Genomic DNA, 18,793 nt, shown 5'->3' with positions numbered 1-18,793 from the left:
TCCACCTCCCCTCTGCACAGGGCCTCCTCTCATTAAAAGGAAGGATTAACGAACGTCCAGGGTGTACAAGTGCTTTCAGTCTCCTATTCAAAGCCTGCGTACCTGCGACAGAGCAACACGAAGCCGATGTGCAGGTGCCCATTCAGCTCTCAGAGCAATTGAATTATCTCCAGTGGAATCGCAGCGCTGGCCAAAGAGACAAAGTTAAATCGTAGCAAGGTGCAAGTGCCTGGGAATGTAATATTCCTGATAAATGGCCAGATGACACGTGCTGTTATACAATCTAAGGTGCAATTTGGGCGATGACAATAGTCCCTGGAGTTTCCATTTTCAAACAGCCGCTCAGTTCAATCCAATCCATGTCAGAGCAGCTTTGCCGAGGTGAGTAAGTAGAGCTCATTTGTGCTATTACATGGGGAGCAAGGGAGAGGAGCGGAGAAGTCGCTTGAAAATGGAAAATAAGAACAGAAGGGACAACTGGAAGAATCGCAGCCTGGCTGGGACGTGCATGGGGTGGGGGGTGCACAGGTGAGCACGGCCCCAGCCCAAGCCCCCAGCCCCATAGGGCACGTGTGCCCATACCTGGGCCGGTACCGTAGGTACCCCCGTGCAGGAGCCTGGCTTTATCTCCATATTTCGGTGTTTCTTCAGCAACCGTATGATTATACTGTAATCATGATGACACTGCTCCTGGGTACAGCAAACAGCACAATCATTAAAAAATTCATTTCAAAATCTTCCTGGAAGCTAATAAATTTTACAGCAGTTTCAATCCTTTCTCATTGCAACAAAGAAAAGCTTAGTTCCAGACAAATTAAAAGTAAATTGATTGCCTTAGGGGAATCTATTCAAATATCACTTTTCCATGTTAGAAATCTCTTCCTGAAACAAGAAGAGGAGAGCCAGGGAGAGCCAGCACGGGAACGATGTGGAAAAGCAAATCATTAAATCTCAGTTCACGAAACTAAGGGAGGGGGGATCAAACTTAAAATAAAATGCAAATGTCTCACTGGGGTGCGGGCCTAACATTTGTGACGGAATTTATGAATAATAAATATGAATAAATAGTAAACATGAAGGGATCAAACACTGCTGTTGATGTTTACTCACGGTTAGCCATCTTTCACGGACAATGCGCAACTGCATTATTTAACACTCCGTTTCCAGCTACTTTGGGGTTTCTTTTTAACTCGAGCACCTGAATTTTCTCAGGGACGTATGCCACAAGGCACGAGGCACGTCCCTGAGCCCCTGTGCAGCACCCACCACCCTCAGCACACCCGCGGAGCCCACCTCCCCTCCACCTCCCCAGGAGGGGCTGTTCCCAGCTCGGGAGCAGCGATCCACCGCATTACGCTCCAGATAAAATAATAAGCCCCAGCAACATACAAACAGTCCCCAGCCATGGTTCATTATTTGCTTGTAAATTAAGACTCTGCACCTCTCCCTTATCTCCCGTAATAGCATAATATCAGGAAACAAGAGGCAGAGAATAGCGTATTATATTTTTCACCTATGGGCTTTTACAGAGCCTTCTTCACCTTTCCTAACAAGAAATCTTCAGCCAATGCAGAAATGTAATCCTGGCATGGCTTCCCTTGCACAGTGCTCGAAGGATACTAATAACCAGGGACAGTGACAAATGCTTTTTACCACAACGAGAAGCCTTTCTTTTCCTCTCTTTCGCCATCGTTTGGGATTTCTGCAAGCTGAAAAATGCTGTATTTTTAATCCTGGATTGTCTGTCCCAACACAGGAGGTCAACAGTGCTTGGACAAAACAAATGCCTGTGAGGAATTATTTTAATGAAACAAGGGATGTGAATTAGATTAATTTATCAGGCAATTGCTGATAAGGACTCATGGCTGAACGCAGCTCATGGGCAGCGCTTCTGTCATGGTCAACGGAGAGACGCGATGGGGATCACTCCCAGCTGCTGCAGATGCATACAGCTCCCAGGAGCACCAAGGACCCACACTGATTTACACCAGCTGAGGGGTTGGCCCATTCACCTCCTTTCCTGCTCTATGTTGCTGTTGATGATGCCTGTTCTTCTGCAGAACGGTCCCTGTATCACGAGCAAAGACTGCCACGCCGACACCCAGGGTGCCTGGCTGGGGACACACCTGAGGGATAAACAGAGATTTGATGCAAAAGATTTTCTCTGGAAAAACGCCCTCCCGGGCATGCCAAAGCTTTTGGGATAAGAAGGCTGTGGAAAGGAGGGCGATCACACGAAGCAAGAGGAGCTGGTGTTTCAGCATGCCACGCAGTACAGCGGAGTCAGACCCAGAAGGTATTATGGGCTAGAATGCAATTTAATGCTGGCCACCCTCCTTTATCCGGGACTGTGGGCCGATCCCCACCTCATTCGCAAGGCAAAATTAATTCCCTTTCAGAGGGCTGATGGAACACACCATTTAAACCCCAATTAATACTTTTTCTTAAGTGGTCTGTAGAGCTCGTGCTGGCCCCTGAGCAGCAGGGATTTCACCTCTGAAACTTTGCTACTCACGCCTTGGTACAGGGCTCATTAGCATCCTAGCATCAGTTAGGATGCAGGATCTGGTCCTCAGAGAGGAGAGCACTCTGGGTTCTGATAGACCTCTTCCATCTCGAACCATTACGGCTCCGTAATTCATAGGCACAGCTCCCATTAAGGCTAATGCAAGTTACTGTGCTGCCTGCGCGAGTGCAGAATACAACCCTTTGACTTCATTACTGGAATTCAATTTCATTAACACTGGATACAGAGGGATTGTCCTAAATACACTCTTTCTTATATTTTTTTCATGTTAATGTAACCATTTGAGTATATTATACCCTGCAGAGATGGAAACATTTCTAGTCTGTTTAAACACATTTCCCACAATTGGGAGCAAAACTTTGTCTCCATTTATGCCTTTGACACCAGCTGCCTTCCATTTAATGGGACTTTAGTCGCTAAAACAAATTAATCCAAAGGTTACTTTTCTCCGCTATTGTCAAATCCGAAACCGACAAATTCACACATTCTGTCAGGATAACATGGGACCAGCCAGGCGGCCACATTGCAACGGCAGCAATAAATCGAATTATTTCCCCATCCCGAACAAAATTAAACATTGCTCAGAAAATAGCTACTCGACGATTCTGATAAAAATCCAACAGAACAGAAAGTACAGTTGAGGGAGATAAGCAATTCCCAGCTGACTGTACCAGGCCAGCTGCTGGCCCAGCGCCTGTCGGAGCAGCATCCCTGCCCTCGCTGCAGCCACACCGACGTACACCCTTTGGGGGCTCGTGGCAAATGTGTTATCGCAGTCGGCATCTCCCTTGGCCAGGACGAAGCAGAACAGCCCATCCCCATCCTCTCGCTGTAGGGATGCAGAGGGCCAGGGTGCCGGCAGGAGCGGGGATGCAGGCAAGATCCCTGCCTGCCCCCTCCTCCTGTGCACCCACCCAACACAGCACTCCCTTCCCGGTGAGGTTTCTGGTGCTTCCACACAAGTGAGAAATCAAGGAGCCGAGGTTATAAACGCTGATACATAATTTACTCCTATTATCAAGATTAAACACATCTTTGCATGCTTAGCATAAAACAACTGCCTTTCCCCAGATTTCTCAAGGACATGCATAAACTCCATTATTATCTAAATAATCAAAAGAGTATTTCAATAGAATATTTAACTGTCTGCCTACTGGAAACTCACAGCCTTAATCTAAAACTGATCCTCTGTTGTCCTTCATGTAAATATTGTTGGGACGTCAGCCAAAGCCTAGGGAAGTGAGCTTCATCTTGGTGGATGGGAATCTCTCGTGTCAGATACAGTCAGCCTGACTAATGAGACCTACAGCTTGCCAAAACCTACAGCCTCGCTGTCTGTTCCAGCCATTGAATGCGCTCAGAAACCCAGTGGCACTAGCCCAGCAGTCTACAGATCCCAATCAACTATCAATAGCTTAAGTGTAAGTGATTGTGTATGAAGTACGAGCCAAATGTGTTTCCTTTTTCAGTTTTAGGACCTCCAGTATTGTTATTGCACCAGTAATGCTTGCACGGAATTAATCATAGATGTACCCACAAGGCAAAACATTATGAGGAGCTCTTTGTACTTTCTAAAAGTGCGCAGCTCTGAAGAGTGGAGAGAGCTGGAAGGCTTCCCAGCACAATGGGGCGTTCCCCACTGTCAAGAGATAGCTAGGGAATTTTTCCCCTTTTTTTTTTTTTTTTTTTTTTTTTTTTTTAAGCCAAAAGTGTTGGTTGCTGGCCATCTCTCATCACGACATTGACCTCTCGCTCCTCCACCCTGGAGCCCGGCATTATCCCCTCCCTGGTGCTCTACTTTAACTCTTTTTTTGATGAACACAGGGTTTTCCATGCTGGTGGACACTCTCCTCTGAAGCACAGGGATGTCCCACAATGAGATGCTGGTCTAGGGTGGTGGGTGCATCAGAAAATCCCACAGGGAACCGGGACAGCTACGGGGGCAGGTCTGCAAAGTCTGCTCTACACTGTCCAGCACCCAGCAGCGCCTACAGCCTGATCTGGCACCACGACTCACCACGACACAAGGACACTCCTGTTCCTCTGCCCCGGCCACAGGTGTACACGGAGGGCTCGAACAAGACTCCAGTTCCATGTCGACGAGGGATAACGGCATTGACAGGGGAATGCCAGCTACAGGTTAGACTAGCCCCACGGCCACCAGAAGACGTCATGACATTGCCAAAGTCTGGGGAATCTAGCCCATTTAATTCAGCCGAAATGTCATTTTGGCAATTAAGTTTCCCTTCATTAATTAAGAGTGTGATCATAGTGTATAAATATGCATATAAAATTAGCATAAGGTCAAGTCAAATCTAAACCCTCATTATACGCTTAGGGAAACTACATTACTTGTAAGTCATGGACGAGCTCAATTGCCAGCGATGCAGGTGGCATCCCATCCCATCCCATCCCGTCCTGCCCCATCCCATCCCGTCCTGCCCCATCCCATCCCGTCCTGCCCCATCCCATCCCGTCCTGCCCCATCCCTTCCCATCCCGTCCCACCAGCCCTGCAGCCGTGGGGACCAGATGGAGAATGAGCCCTCGAGTTTGTCTGGGCTGTAAACTGAAGAGCCATGGGGAGAGAGCTGAGCAACAGGAAGGAAAATAACCATATTTTCACAGCCTCTGTAAATACTGCAAGGCAAGCAGTCAGCTCCACGGCCGCAGCCCTCCCGGCCAAACTGACACCAACCCACGGGCACTCGAGCGCTGATGCAGAGTCCGACGCGGGGGGGTCTTCATGCACCCCTGGGGTCCTGCCACGTGCCCCCTTGCTGTGGCTCCAGCGCAGGGGGCAGGAGGCTCCTGCCCCCCAAGGCGGCTGCTCCAGCGCTGCTGGCACATGGTGGGCTTCTGCCCCACCTCTGCCTGCGCAGCCTCCCGTGATTCCTGATTTCTCCGAGACGCGTTTCTGCAACATTGCCCTGAGGTCAGGCTGGATTGTGTTGGCTCCTGGCCCCGGTTCACAGGGCTGTCAGCTAAATTGCACCACAGCATCGTTACTCGTGGTGACGGTGTGACAGACAGACAGAGCGCAGCTGGATTTTCAAAACCTAAGCACTCTGCAACACTGACAGGCAAGAAGAAAAAAAAAAAAAAAACACCAACCCACAACCCTCTTAGTCTGAGCAGGTTTTATCTGGAAATACCCAAAGCTGGTAGGTATAAGACCCCACAAACTCATTCCTCCTGAATGACTTTTCTGACCAAACATTTTAACTGTCACTGGGAAATAAAGAGCAATAGGTACCAGCCCCAGCTGGCGTTACCTGATTAGTCTAGTACCCACCGCATCCTTAACGCAGCCTTTCTTCAAAGGGATAAAGCAAGGCTGAAATGACTGATGTAATTTGGTGCTTTCAGACAGAGTTAGTGCGAGGAGAAGAGTCAAGCTCATTACACTGGATTTCACCACAGGGCTGCAGCAGTCGAGAAGAAGCGGCTGGTGCTGGGGCTGAGCCACCAGCCCGGCACGTGCTTCTGTGGCTGGAGCATGAGGTGCACCATAAGCAGGTAGGCTTAACCCAAACGTGTCCCTCTGTGGTGGGAATCAGCCTAATATCCCCCCTGCCCGAGCACAAGAAGGGGGATGCAACGGGAAGGCAGGCAGTGCGGTCCTGCAGTAATTCTGCTGGAGCCTCTCTACAGGGATCCACCCTCGCTGTCTGCGGCACACAGATGTAATGCTGCCTCTTTGCCACTGCACGCTCGCCTCATTTCTAAAACACTTACACATGCAGCATGCATTAGAATTAAAAAACCATTAAACCTCGGAAAGGAAAAACTTTGACAGGATGCGTAATATACTAAGTATAATTAATTAAATTGGATGAGGCACTGGGGGATGAGAGAAGAGTGGATGGAGACTGTTCTTGGAAAAGGGATGGTAATGCACTAATGTTCAGTGTGTGCCATTAAGTAAGAAACAGCCTTGGAAAAGGCGAGGATGAGCGACGGGGGTTTCAAGAGATGGCACCAGCCAGTTGGGCACCTCGGATGCATAGCAAAGAAGGTGATCACACGGAATGTGGCCAATTAGAGCTCTAAAAAAATCATAATGAAGGTAGAAAAGGCACCCAAGAGATGGAAGAGCAAAAACGGCACGCAGGTTGCTGAACAGCAGTGCCCTACCCATGGCAGCCTCCTCCAGAAAGCCCCTCTCACCCACTCCACCAAGCCTGGGGACCACCTTCACCGCCCAGCACCAGGCTCCTCGGGGCTGGCAGGGCATCTGAGCAGGCGAGAGGAGATTCATCCTGAAAAGCCTCTGCTTCTCTGTGGGGTTATTCTTTAGCTCCCTGTAACCCCGGGCACGGTTCCCCAGCGTGGGTAGCACCCTGCTGCATCCATCCCCCTCGGCGGGCACCGGCAGCAGCTGAGGTGGGTGGGAAGCAGCAGCCAAAGCCGGGGCCGGGGAGTGAGCATCAAAGACGGCCCCACTCAACACAGCAGGCACAACGCGATGAAACAGCCACAGCCTGGCTGTTCAGCAGGACAAAGTTTTAACAGGCTTAACAACAGCATCAGCACTGATCATTAGGCAATTACAAGTGCTGAAAGTTGACAAAGCACCAGGACCAAATGAATTATCTCCCCAAATCCTGCAGGCAGGAGCATGGAAAAGAGAAAAGTCATCGTCAACAGCCTCTGATAGCTCACCGGGTGCAGAAGCAGTAACTAAAAACTAAAGGGCTGCTCGTTTACTTGCTGTTTGGAGAGATAAAAGGGAAAGGCCGGGAAATGAGGTCTTCAAAAACACTCTCACCATTTAGGGAGCAGCGGGAGGGAAGGTCCTGGAAACACTAATACAGCCAGGATTGCTCAGCCCCAGGGGACATCTGATTCAGCGAGGAAGGGACTGCATGTCTTCCGAAAGAGAAGGCAGATTTTGGCTGAGGGAGTTCACTCCTGAATCATCTCCAGCATGGTTACTTACTCAGCCCTGCACATTCCTGCACAGCAGCCAGCACCGGCCAAGGGGACAGTCGTGAGCTCTTCTACTCAAGGACGTGCCAAAATCCACTCCTCCAGGGATCTGCAGAGCTTAATCCACGCAGGACCACAGTGACTCCCTGCTCTGCTCCCTTGCAAACCACAGGATGCTCAGCTTTGTCACGCTGTGCTTCTCAAGCACAGCCCTTCACTTTGAGTGACTAGGCACGCTTTTAGGAAAAAGATGCAAATGTGAATTAAAGACTCTAAGTGATACAGAATATATCACATCCCTTGGGAACCTGTTCCAGGGGGTAATTATTCTAATTCCTAAAATCATGTGTCTCATTTGCAGCTAGAATTTTCCAAGGCAAACCTCCATCTTCCAGCAGTGGCTCTGCCTTGTTTGCTGAATTAAGACAGATGCTCAGCAGCAGATATCTTCTCCCTGAGCTCACTTCTGAACTCCAGCTTAGATGACCGATGTCTCAAGCAAAATTCAGAGCGTGTCCCCCAAGGATGCCATCTCTCTTGGGTCCTATTTCAAGCCCAATGGTCTCAGTTGAAAGAGTCCTGCTGGATTCAACAGGCTCTGAGTCAGGTCTTAGATATCCAGACACACATTTGGGGAGTGAAAGCCAATGCCTTCAGTTAGACCCAGAAGTTCCTGCTGCAGAACAGTCTCCAGAAAGCGAGGGGACATTTTTTGCACTGACAAAACATCTGCTCTCCACCCGTCTGGCATAGCTCGGCAGTCCCTGCAAGGCACGTCTGCCCAGTGAAGGGCTTGCATGGATTTCTATAGTGAATTAATTGAACATACCTACCCAGTAACAATGGAGGGAGACTAACAAAGCAGAGGTCAGGTGATTAGGGAATTGCAGGTGGAATTGTTCATTTTAATTACTTGTCTTCATTAATTTGAGGTTCCTGGATCCTACAATGATGATTAATGGATCAAAGTATTTGCATGAGTGAATATACTTCCACAAAAGGACACATGGCTAAAGGGTGGAACAGATACAGAATTTCCTTGGGATTTTACAAGGGCTTTTCCACCACAAGATGAAGTGATTTCCCAGAGCCCAGCAGCATAGCGGAGCGCAGCAACTCCAGATGCAAGACAGACATTTTTACCAGGCACAAAAGTGCCCAGAAAAAGCATGGCTGAAGGTGGAAGTAAGTGACAAACGAGGTAAAACATGGGTTATACTTGAGCTGTTTGTGTCTCCCTGGCACTTGAATGAGCCGGATTCGAGCATCACGGCTACCTGTTCTCCTGACAGCACTGAAAGGAAACAAAAGTTTGGAACAAGCCAAACACATTCAATTTGCCTGAATAATTTAGGCTGCTGAGTTATCATGTGCTTCATGGACTGTCATCGAGAAAAGCTGTATTGCAGAGAAAGGTCTGTAAATCAATGCATCTGAGGGACCAAAACTAATCAGAGAGCGGCTGCAAAAGCACTGCCTGTCAGAACAGATGCAGGACATGGAAGTCAATCGGCAAGTGCTGTGAGGCAGACGGCAGCCCTGCGTGCCCCGGGATGCCTTCTCAGGAGGCTGCTGCAGAAGACACAGCGAGGCCGTGCAGAGCGGAGCCTCCGGAAGGCACGGCTCCCGCTGAAATGTGCTGGTGAGCAACAGTGTCAGTGGCACAAATAACTCGGCTGGTAAACAAGAGAGTGAAACCCAAATGAAAGGTCGGTATATACATAGGGCCCACTCAGGGACCCACCCGAGTGTGCCAGACCCTCCCCACAGGTATTTATACCCTCCACTAACACACCTACCGCTCCCAAAAACACTTCTGGCTCTCTGAGCTTTCCTGAATTACTGCTATGCGTGGTTCTGACTTCAGGTTTCTAGACAAATTCCTCTTCCTAAGCAGGAGCTGCCCCTTTATAACTTCTCACTGAGCTGCATCATGTCCAGAAGCGCAGTGAGTTGCATTAAGAAAGCTGTTCCTCTCGCAGGATGAACCCTGAGGCTCCTCGCCTGCCCCAGGAGCAGTTCACCTACTAAACCAGCCGACTGGGAACGTGCCCCAGCAGGCGAGGCAGCACTGCCTGCTGCATTCGCAGCAGCTGCTCCCCTGCCTTGTCTCTTTAATGAAGCCGACACTTCCAAAGTGATTCAGAGGAAATCAAGTGCCCGACCTATCCTGGTTTGCGAGAGATACAGGCACCCACCATCCTCGGGCTTCTCACAAAGATTTCCAAGCAACGCTCATCACTCTTTCATTTTCCACATAAAACAGTGCAAGAACAACTACAAAACCTACTCTCTCCGGCATGCACCCAGCGGAGCAAAGTCTTCTCCCTGGAATGGGCCAGGAGCGCCCAGCAACGGGATTCAGCACCCACCCCCCCGCCTCGCAGGCAGCCCCAGCCCCTGGCCGCAGGCAACCTCCCGCGCCTGTCCCCACATGTCCCCCACGTGCCAGGGAGGCTTCGTGGTACACAGCTCACGAGTGCTTCCATCAGACGCAAGGTAGCATCTGTGGTGAAGTCTCACCAAATGATCCAAGAGAGTTTTCTCCAGCTGGGACTGATTGAATATAGCCTGGGCACCGGCTGATGTGGGAACTCAGTCGTAGCCAAGCACAAATCGCATGCATAGAGGTAATTACTGCAGCACAAGGTTGGTAGCACCGCTACCCACATGACAGTATCTCTCAGCAATTTTCATTTCCTATTGCTTCAATTCAGAGAGGGTTTTTTTAACCTTTTTTTTTTTTTTTTTTTTTCCGATTTTTTTCTTTCCTTAGAGGGACTGACGTTAGCTCAGGATTTCTTCAGGATAAAGGTCCGCTTTCAGTACAACTACTCATTCCACATATCCAGATGTCCTCCTCCTTCCTACACCCAGAGCCCGACCCCAACCTGTCTCCACCCAACTCCACTTCCCTGCCCCAAGTGTGACTGTCACTGCCCAAAGGGGAAGGGACACAGTGGTGACCGCCAGTCACCCGCTGCCATGTGCTGTCACCCGCAGCCAGCTGTAGCTATCAGTAATGACACACAACATGTGAGTAGCTAACAAAGCTGGTTACAAAGCAACTTGTTCTCCACACTTGAAAAAGGGTGAAAATACAATCAGGAAAATTGAACAAGAAAGGCTTTCTGCTGAAAAATAAAAACACTAACAGAGCGAACGCTGAGAGTAGGGAAGCTGATCATTACTATTAGAGACACTCAGCAAAAATAGGGCCACATTACGCTTACCGTGATTATACACATTGTGGCTAGCATGTATCTATAGTATACTTGGCTGCAAAGAACTTGTTTGCCAAACAGGCACAGGGGTTAATGCAGGACAGAAAGGGAAATCACCGAGCAAAGGCAACACAAACCCAGCCAGAGCCTGGCACAGCCCCGTGCGCCCGCTTCCCAGCCTATTCCGTTGCATACCTGCGTGTCTACCGCGAGGAAAGGCTGCCGAAATTCTTAATAATTCTGTGGCCCATTTAGAAATATCTACTCTCTTACATTCATATATGCTGTATGAGAAATAAAATATAGTGCTCACGAGTTTTGAGTGGCAGCGCTTCCCTTAAGACAGATAAAAGCTGCAAGTTCTCTTTGCTGTTTGGTACCAATTATTACAGAGTTTTGACTTATATATTATTACATAGATCATTTAGTAAAACAACCTACATACAAACCCAGTGGTGTGTCTCCCTTCAGCAGTTATCTGCTGGAACCAGAGCAGTTTAGACACTCACCCATATACACTGTATTTCAGAGACGGGTGGGCTCCTTGCCCTGCACCCAGGGGAGATGCAGTCCCCTGCCCTACAGCTCTCTGCAGCACACAAGCATAATTAAGAGAGCTCCAAATGATTTATCCTTATTGGATTTATAAAGTTAGCTGCACCACTTTTTTGAGGGGAAATAAACAGGCACCCAACGTGTGCCAGCCCCTCTGGAGATGCCAGCCCAGCACCGCTCCCGCATCACCCCTGAGCTGCCTGTGCGTGTTTCCACACAGCAGGAGCGGATTTAACCCGACGGCAACTGCCCGTGCCTAGAAGGATGCTCTGAAACTCACCGTGCCGTGCCCCCCGCGCCCGCAGAGCTGCGGGTCAGCGCACTGTTTGCGGTGATTATTCCTTTAATAAAGGGCCCTGTATTTTCCAGCGGCTGCAAAATTGATGCAGGTTGCCATGGTAAGCACACACTTTCACATTTAGTGGAATAATAGACAGCTTTGTATAATTCACTGATTTCAGATGATTTCTCACCCCGAGAGCAAGTCGCTCAAGTTACATAAGTCACCTGTTGTTTAGTCAATCTGGCAATTTTAATTAGAATAAATTTTTATGATTCCTCTTTGCAACACTTAGAGCTGCTCTGCCACCAGAATGCCGAGATGTCTGTAAATTATACAGGCTCCAATCACATCTTTTTTTGCTGTTTTAATTACAGTAACATTGCAGCATTAATCATGTAAGCCTCTGTTAAACAAGTAACAGCCATCCTCCATCATAATTAAAAAGAAAGGCCAAGCAAACAGGAGCTTTGGAGTTTACCATATTTCCTCCGAAAATTGTATTTTAACTTAAGAGTTTCACAAACAGTAGTTTTATTTGGCTCTAATTAGTGTTGTGAAGGAAACACCGAAAGGTTAATAAGAGATGGTTAGTTTGTAATGCAAGTTTCCCGGTGCCAGCCCCAGCAGTTCAGTCTGTTTTCAGAGTCATTAACGATGTAGATTGATTACAGGAGGAGATCGGGAAGTGCTGGCTTGCTGCGTTAGCAGAAGGTTCGGTTTTATTCATATACCTTCCCTACTGTTAAATATGATGGCCATTACCTTGACCATTTTGCTCGTCTTAACTGCTGTGAGACAGAAAGTGTTAATGGTTTCCTTGGGGTTACTGGCAAAGTAAAAAAAAAAGGTCCACGTGAGCCTTTTTTTGGCTTGTTTATAAGGGAAAAGGAAGCTGCAAACTTGACTGAACTGTGTGTTTATCTTAGAAATATTTGAAAATCCAAGTATTGTGTAGTGGTTTTGGAAAAGGATGCTCTGGGAGAGCCAGGGGTTAGCACCACCCCATCCTTCAGCTGAACCCTGACGAAGATCTTCTCCGCAAACCTTCTGCTTGAGCTGGAGTTTAGAAGAAGTTAACAAAACCAAGCACAAATAGAAGCTGAAACTCTAATCAGAAATATCACTTCTTCATATCTCCTATAAATTGCTCTCCAGTCACCCAGCAAAAATATGGGTAGGCAATAACTAAATTCGACAAAATCTCATTAAAAAGTACAATAAAACGCTAGAAACTCTTCAACTTTCTGGGTTGATCATTCATCCATTACAAACCTACACAACAGGGCACGGATCCAAGTTTTAATTTTCCTCTCCAAATTGCCAAAATGTTCACATCTGGTGAGTGTCTTCTGTGCTTAGATGGAAAGGACTTGAGGATCTAAAAGTTGTAACTTCTGTGACTGTGGACTGAGTAACTTCAGTGATGGAGGCACTGCAAGAATATCTTTGAAGGAAGGAACCTGAAAACTGAAGGAAGAGTGCCAGGAATGTGGGATCCATGATAATGCTTCTTATGCAAACAAAGGAGGTCGCACATCTGTTTGTTATTTAGTTCTGCTGTTGCAGAAAGGGATTGGCGTTCATTTATTGCTGTGGATACGACTTCAGTGTCAACCCTGCCCCACCATCAGTTTCCCGCAAGGATTTCTCCAAGCTGTGCTCAGTGCTACAGAGCTCTGAACCTAAGGAAGAAGCAACACGAGGGGTCTGTCCATGCCAGCCAGTACATCTGTGTGCAGATTAAACCTCCTGGAGCGAGCGCCTGCCGCCACACAACGGGGGGGTGAGGGAAGCTGAGCCCATCGGTGGGGCAGCCCGACCCGCTGCCCAGTGCTGCCTGCCCACATCCCACCCACTGAAGGTGGAGCTCAGCACCACATGCCTGGCAGCAGTAAGGGTCATCCTGAAGAGAGACTTGTTAGTCTGAATGCTTGGCATCTTTTTTCCCAGTTACATTCACGGGTCTAATAAAAGATATTATGTCCCCCTGCGAGCCCCGCTGAGCAGCGATAGCAGCAGCAGGCGCATGGGGAGGATGGAGAGAGAGTGTGTACAAAAGCATCAGTATCCACCACACAGCCATCCACAAGCTTAGATGCTCAATATGTAATCATGTAAAAGTGAAGGAATCATAAGACAATCAGCTCCTCTTCCCAAAGCCCGGCTTAGCCACTCGTCATAAAAATCCTTCTCTGGGGTTTCAAAGTACTCCGAGAAGCTGACTGCTCCCTCCAGGCTGGCCACTGCAGGAGCACCACTGAGCTCGCCGAGGCTGCTTTACTGAGAGATCCGTGCAATAATACAGAAATCAAAAGAGCTGTAATAATTGACATTGCCCTGTAAAGAAAGCTTACAGCATTTATCCATCTTAAGGGATGTGCTGTCACTCACATATGAATGTTATACTTTATGTCTTGTGCTGCATACATGAATACAAGAAAGTAGGTATTTTTATTAATTTGTAGAAACTTCCAGAGAAATGCAGCTGTATTTCCAGCCTCCAAAGCCCTACAATATGTCACTTAGGTCTTCACGTACATACAGCTCTCAGAAAGGCTTTTCTGCAGAGTAAAAGGGAGTTGCAGGTGGAACGACTGCTGGAAATCAGCTTACAAAATCAACAGTTTCTAATACCTGTGTTTGCCTCCAGTTAATACCATTAGTCATGTTCTCAATTCATGACTGAAATGCACCCAGATACTATGGAAATGAGCATAAGAGCCAATTGGAATATTCTAAATAAAACCTGATCCCCTAAATGACAACGTATCTGAATAATTTGGGATGCAACCAGCAAGAAAAGTTCCGGTGAGTATCACGTGCCTGGCCCTCCTTTACATCCAAGCCTGTTCCTATACTGTGTGATAGTATAAAAAAGACTTAATGTAAGCATTTAAATATAGCCCATTTCTATTCAAAGAACCCTTTGTCTTGCTGGAGTTTATGAGACTCAGACACAATTAAACCACCTATGTGAGCAAAGTTACTCAAATGTGGAAATGTATGCAGGATCAGGTCTTTCCAGATGACATTTCACGCCAACCTTTACTGCTGATCTGGCACCAGAAAAGTGGAAGCGATGCTTTTAGAAGCAATTCTCTGTAGAGACACATTACTGACATTGCTTAAAAACCCTCTCACTTTGATTTGAAAGCTTTTTCACTATTTTATGGCTGTGGTGACTGTTTCTAACATTGGCTTCTTTATGATTAGTGTGTGTTTATAATTTTTGCGTTTTCTTTTGGATTCTATTTTTATCTTAAACAGCAAATTGCTGCTTCATTGGGCCAATGATTTTCTTTCTACGACTGATGGTAAAAAACACTGGCCAGCACTGGGAATTAAGAGAAGTTTGAAATCTGTTGCTTCTAATGTTAAAAACACATATTTGAAAAAGTTCTTTTCTGATTTCTATGCTGGCAAGAGCTCCTATGACTTACAGAGTACAAGGATGGCTCTGGCTCAAGGCAAGGTGAAAAAGGTAATAGAAAACATTTAAGCAGATCTAGACGCCTGTATGCATCCACACAAAGAAAACAAGCCAGACCTGCACAAATGTTGCTTGGAAGAGGGCAAAGGGATTTAAAAGATAAAGTCCCAGTATGCGCAAAACCAAGGGAGGAGTAACTACCTGAATCACAAAACAGAGTATCTAACCTCAAAGATGCTAATTCAGGTCCTGAGGGATCTAATCAACCTCTTTGTTGAAGTAAAGATAAAACTTTTTGACAGCAAATGCTTTCTGATAAAATGGAATTTTCAATTACCCTCTGAAACATCTGGTCTGCGCTGCCATTTCCCAGGAAAAGCACTACCACGCTCTGCAGTGTTGGAAAACATTTCACACTGAGATTTCCCCACGTTGCTGGGAGGAACAGGTGTCGGGAGCTGCCAACCCGACAGCAAAGCTCCGGCGGCTGCCAGCACCACCCACTGCTGTCCACAAAGGTGATGTCAGCGGTGGGTCTCCTGCCCAGCACCACCTCCTTGCTGGAAATCAGGGCATCCTCCAGTGCTGGGCTTTGGGTCAAGGTTACACCAGGATGTGGAGAAACTCCACACCACATTGCGGTGAAATGGGCCAAAATACAAAGGGGGACCCAAGGATTTACCCCCATCCTCCAGCAGACTTCTCCAGCCAACCCAAAACGTCGCCGAGATACAACAGCCACTCAAAACCCTCCCTTTCTCCAACAAATCCATTTGGAAGTTCAGCTGAGGACACCATTAGGAAAGGAGTGCATATAAACTTCTAGCAGTGCTTAACACATCCACAAATAAACAAATAATTAAGCAGCGAGGCAATCGCAAAAGGTGGAGCGGTGCCGGTGCCCGCCTTCCTCAGCGTCCCATTTGGTATCAATTAGCAGGGGAAGGAAAACAATTCTGGGCGATAATGAACTCCAAATTGGGTACATATTAAAGCAATTACAGCCATCTTTTCAACTGATGAATTTATAATCAATAATTAAGATCCTGAGGTAAAGAGGGACTGGGCAGAAGTCCTACTCCCAAAATAAGTGATGTGGCTGAGCTCCAGGCAGTATTTCTGATGACCTGCTGCTACCCACTAAAGCTCGACACCCTCCATGCTATGGTTTGCCATTTCTCTGGAAATCTAGGTCATTTCCAAAGGAAAAGAAAGTGCTCCTGCCAGCAGGACTGGCAGCTAGTGTCACTCCCACCCAAAAGCAGCACCAGGGCAGAGAAGGGGTAGAGGGCCTGGAGGCTACCTGAGCATCTGCAGTAGGTCCCTGGGGCTCCCATGGCCACGTACTCACCACCGGTGCTGGGCTCACTGAAGAACACTGAAGGAGCTTGGACCCATCCATGCCTACCCCATGCCTACCTCTTTCTGCAGAAAATCCAGCATCTGAGTAGGCAACGGCTGGCCAGACAGGTCCCAGTGCCACCACAGAGGGGTTGCCCTCTACCCCTGAGCTGCAAGGATTTCTGCCAACCAGCGTCTTGCTTCAGCAGACCCAGGATTACCCACCAAGCAGATAAAGATGCCCAAATTACCTGGACAAAGTCTGATAGCTGGCCACTCACAAAGGACTCATGGTGTTACAAGGCGAGGTCCAAGCCCAGCAGAGCCTGGCCACGGGGGCACCTCGCCGGGCCCCCAGGCAGGAGATAATTAGCACTGATGAGCAAACTCTGATGACTCTCCCACCCCATTTCTCTGGGATTATATCAGATGTGGTTTGGGCAGGGATAGCGAGCAAAGGCAAAGCATGGGGACGTGAGCCGCCAGGCTGCTGTTTGGCCACGGACCACGTGCTCAGGGCAGTGGGCCGCGCTCTGGTCCTGCGCATCCTTGGCATTGAACTTGTGTTTCTTCCCTGCCCTGCTACTCTGACCCAAAATCGGGTAAAAATTACCATGCTAAAACCATCGCTTTAATCATGCAGGAACTGCTGTTATCACCATCATCTCAGCATCTTGATTTTCCTGATTATTTTCTGCAGTCCCTGCTTGACAAATCAGCTCAGAAAATGTTCTCTTTAACCTTTTTTTCAGCTTCTATGACAGTAACTGCTAACCCCCCTGCCTGCGCTGCTCCTCTCATTGCTCCACAAACATCCTGACAACCTCGCAGGTGAGTCCCCACTGCTCCTCCGCACAAGACAGCATGAGTCCTGCAGGATGGGAGCTGGCCCCCCAGCACACCTGCCTACGGGTCCAGCTGCATGGCAACGCAATGCTGGCATACCAGCTTCCTCCCAGAAACAAACCAGAGCCAAAAGCACCAAGCCCCTGGCCATCGCAGCACTGGGAGGCAGACATACAGGTTGCTTTTGGAAGTCGCCTTCTGGCAATACTCCTGATTTTGGGGGAGTCTTTTACGTGCAATGAGGAGTTCATGTTACAACAGATTGGACCATATTATTTCCATCTGAATCCTTCAACAAGCTCTGCCTCCAACTCATCCTCTTTAACTTATTTGCATTATCTGGTGCACAACAGAGCCAGCATGAAGACTTATCAGAAATGTAATCTCTGTAAAACCCTATCTGCAGTCCGTTGAGATTGGTTTTTTTGCTGAAGAAATGTGACAAAAAATTAACAGATGTTGCTCAGACCATTCAACGGGATGGGAATCAATTATGAACATTTTTGCTCCTACAGTCATCCCTTACTGCAAACGCATCTTAGGAAACCCTCTCCTGATCGAAATGAAAAAGCATTTCTTTGTAATAGAAGAATAATAAATGATAGCTATCAGCCTGCATTCTCTGACACGGCACTGGTCCGCAGAGAATTAAACTGCCACTGTACAGTTATATAAATGTTTAATTTTTTTCATCTTTGGCCACAGTAGGGTTGTCTGGAAATACATTATCGCTGCGGATGCCATCCCTCTCCAATTAGTGTGGCTGGCAGCGTGGAATGGGTAGGTGACCTCCACGTTCCCCTCCTCGTGGAGTCTTACAGGGTTAACTACGGCCATTTAACAGACTCTATCGAGAATTAATACAGCGATCAGCTCCTCTCCAGCAAAAAAAACCCAACAATCGGTGGCGCAGATGGCAAGAACTCTCTCTCCCCCATTTGACTCTTTTATGACAGCAAAACAAAGGCTTTTAATGATGTTTACCATGAATTGAATTAAACAGCTGAAGACCAGTTCATAATCACAGCATTTTGTTTTCATATCCTTAAGTCTTTTAGCAGTGGGGCTTCCAGTTGAGCCTCAGCTACAGCTTATCTCAAGATATAGCCAAGCGCCCCGAGGCTCCCCTGCGCCAGAGCACCAAACCGCATTCAGGCTTCTTAATTGAAAAAGACAGGATGTTTGCATAGGATGTTTGCATCCGTCAGACATTAAAAGCTACATTCATGCCCAAGTACAAACGACACGGCTTGGGCTCAGCTGAACTGCTCTGACTTCTTTCCTCTAGCTAATACCAGCCTGGTTCCTGCAGGACTTCATCCCTGCGCGTGGCGATGTGTAAGAGCTGAAAGCCCACCGCCTATCTGGGGAAGAGATGCAAACCCTCACCCACCAGCCCAAGCTAATCCCTCGTGGGATGCCCAGCTGATTGCCCACACGCTCTGCTGACCTTTCGGAAAAGTTGCCCAGACGGCGCCCGCACATGAGCTCCGGAGATGGCGAGCAGGGCGCGCAGGGAAAGGCGCACCAAGTGCCGGCAGGGACCAGCCCTGGGCACGGCACCGGTAATTCCTGCCCTAATCCCAACTCCGCCACTCGCTCACTGTCAGGCGGGTGCTCATGGCCTTGGGTTTTCTGCCTGTGAAACAGAAGATA

General features: G+C 48.0%; 1 protein-coding gene across 2 annotated transcripts in view; it reads right to left on the bottom strand.

Annotated features, from left to right (window-relative positions):
• The window catches only part of PCDH19 (protocadherin 19), a 59,840-nt gene that overhangs the window by 9,472 nt on the left and 31,575 nt on the right, over positions 1–18,793 (bottom strand). The gene's annotated exons all lie outside the window — the stretch shown is intronic.

The sequence above is a fragment of the Falco naumanni genome, chromosome 14, assembly GCF_017639655.2.
Source record: "Falco naumanni isolate bFalNau1 chromosome 14, bFalNau1.pat, whole genome shotgun sequence".
Lineage (NCBI taxonomy): Eukaryota > Metazoa > Chordata > Aves > Falconiformes > Falconidae > Falco > Falco naumanni.
Note: the sequence above shows the minus strand (reverse complement) of the source record. Positions and strands in the feature narration are given on the sequence as shown.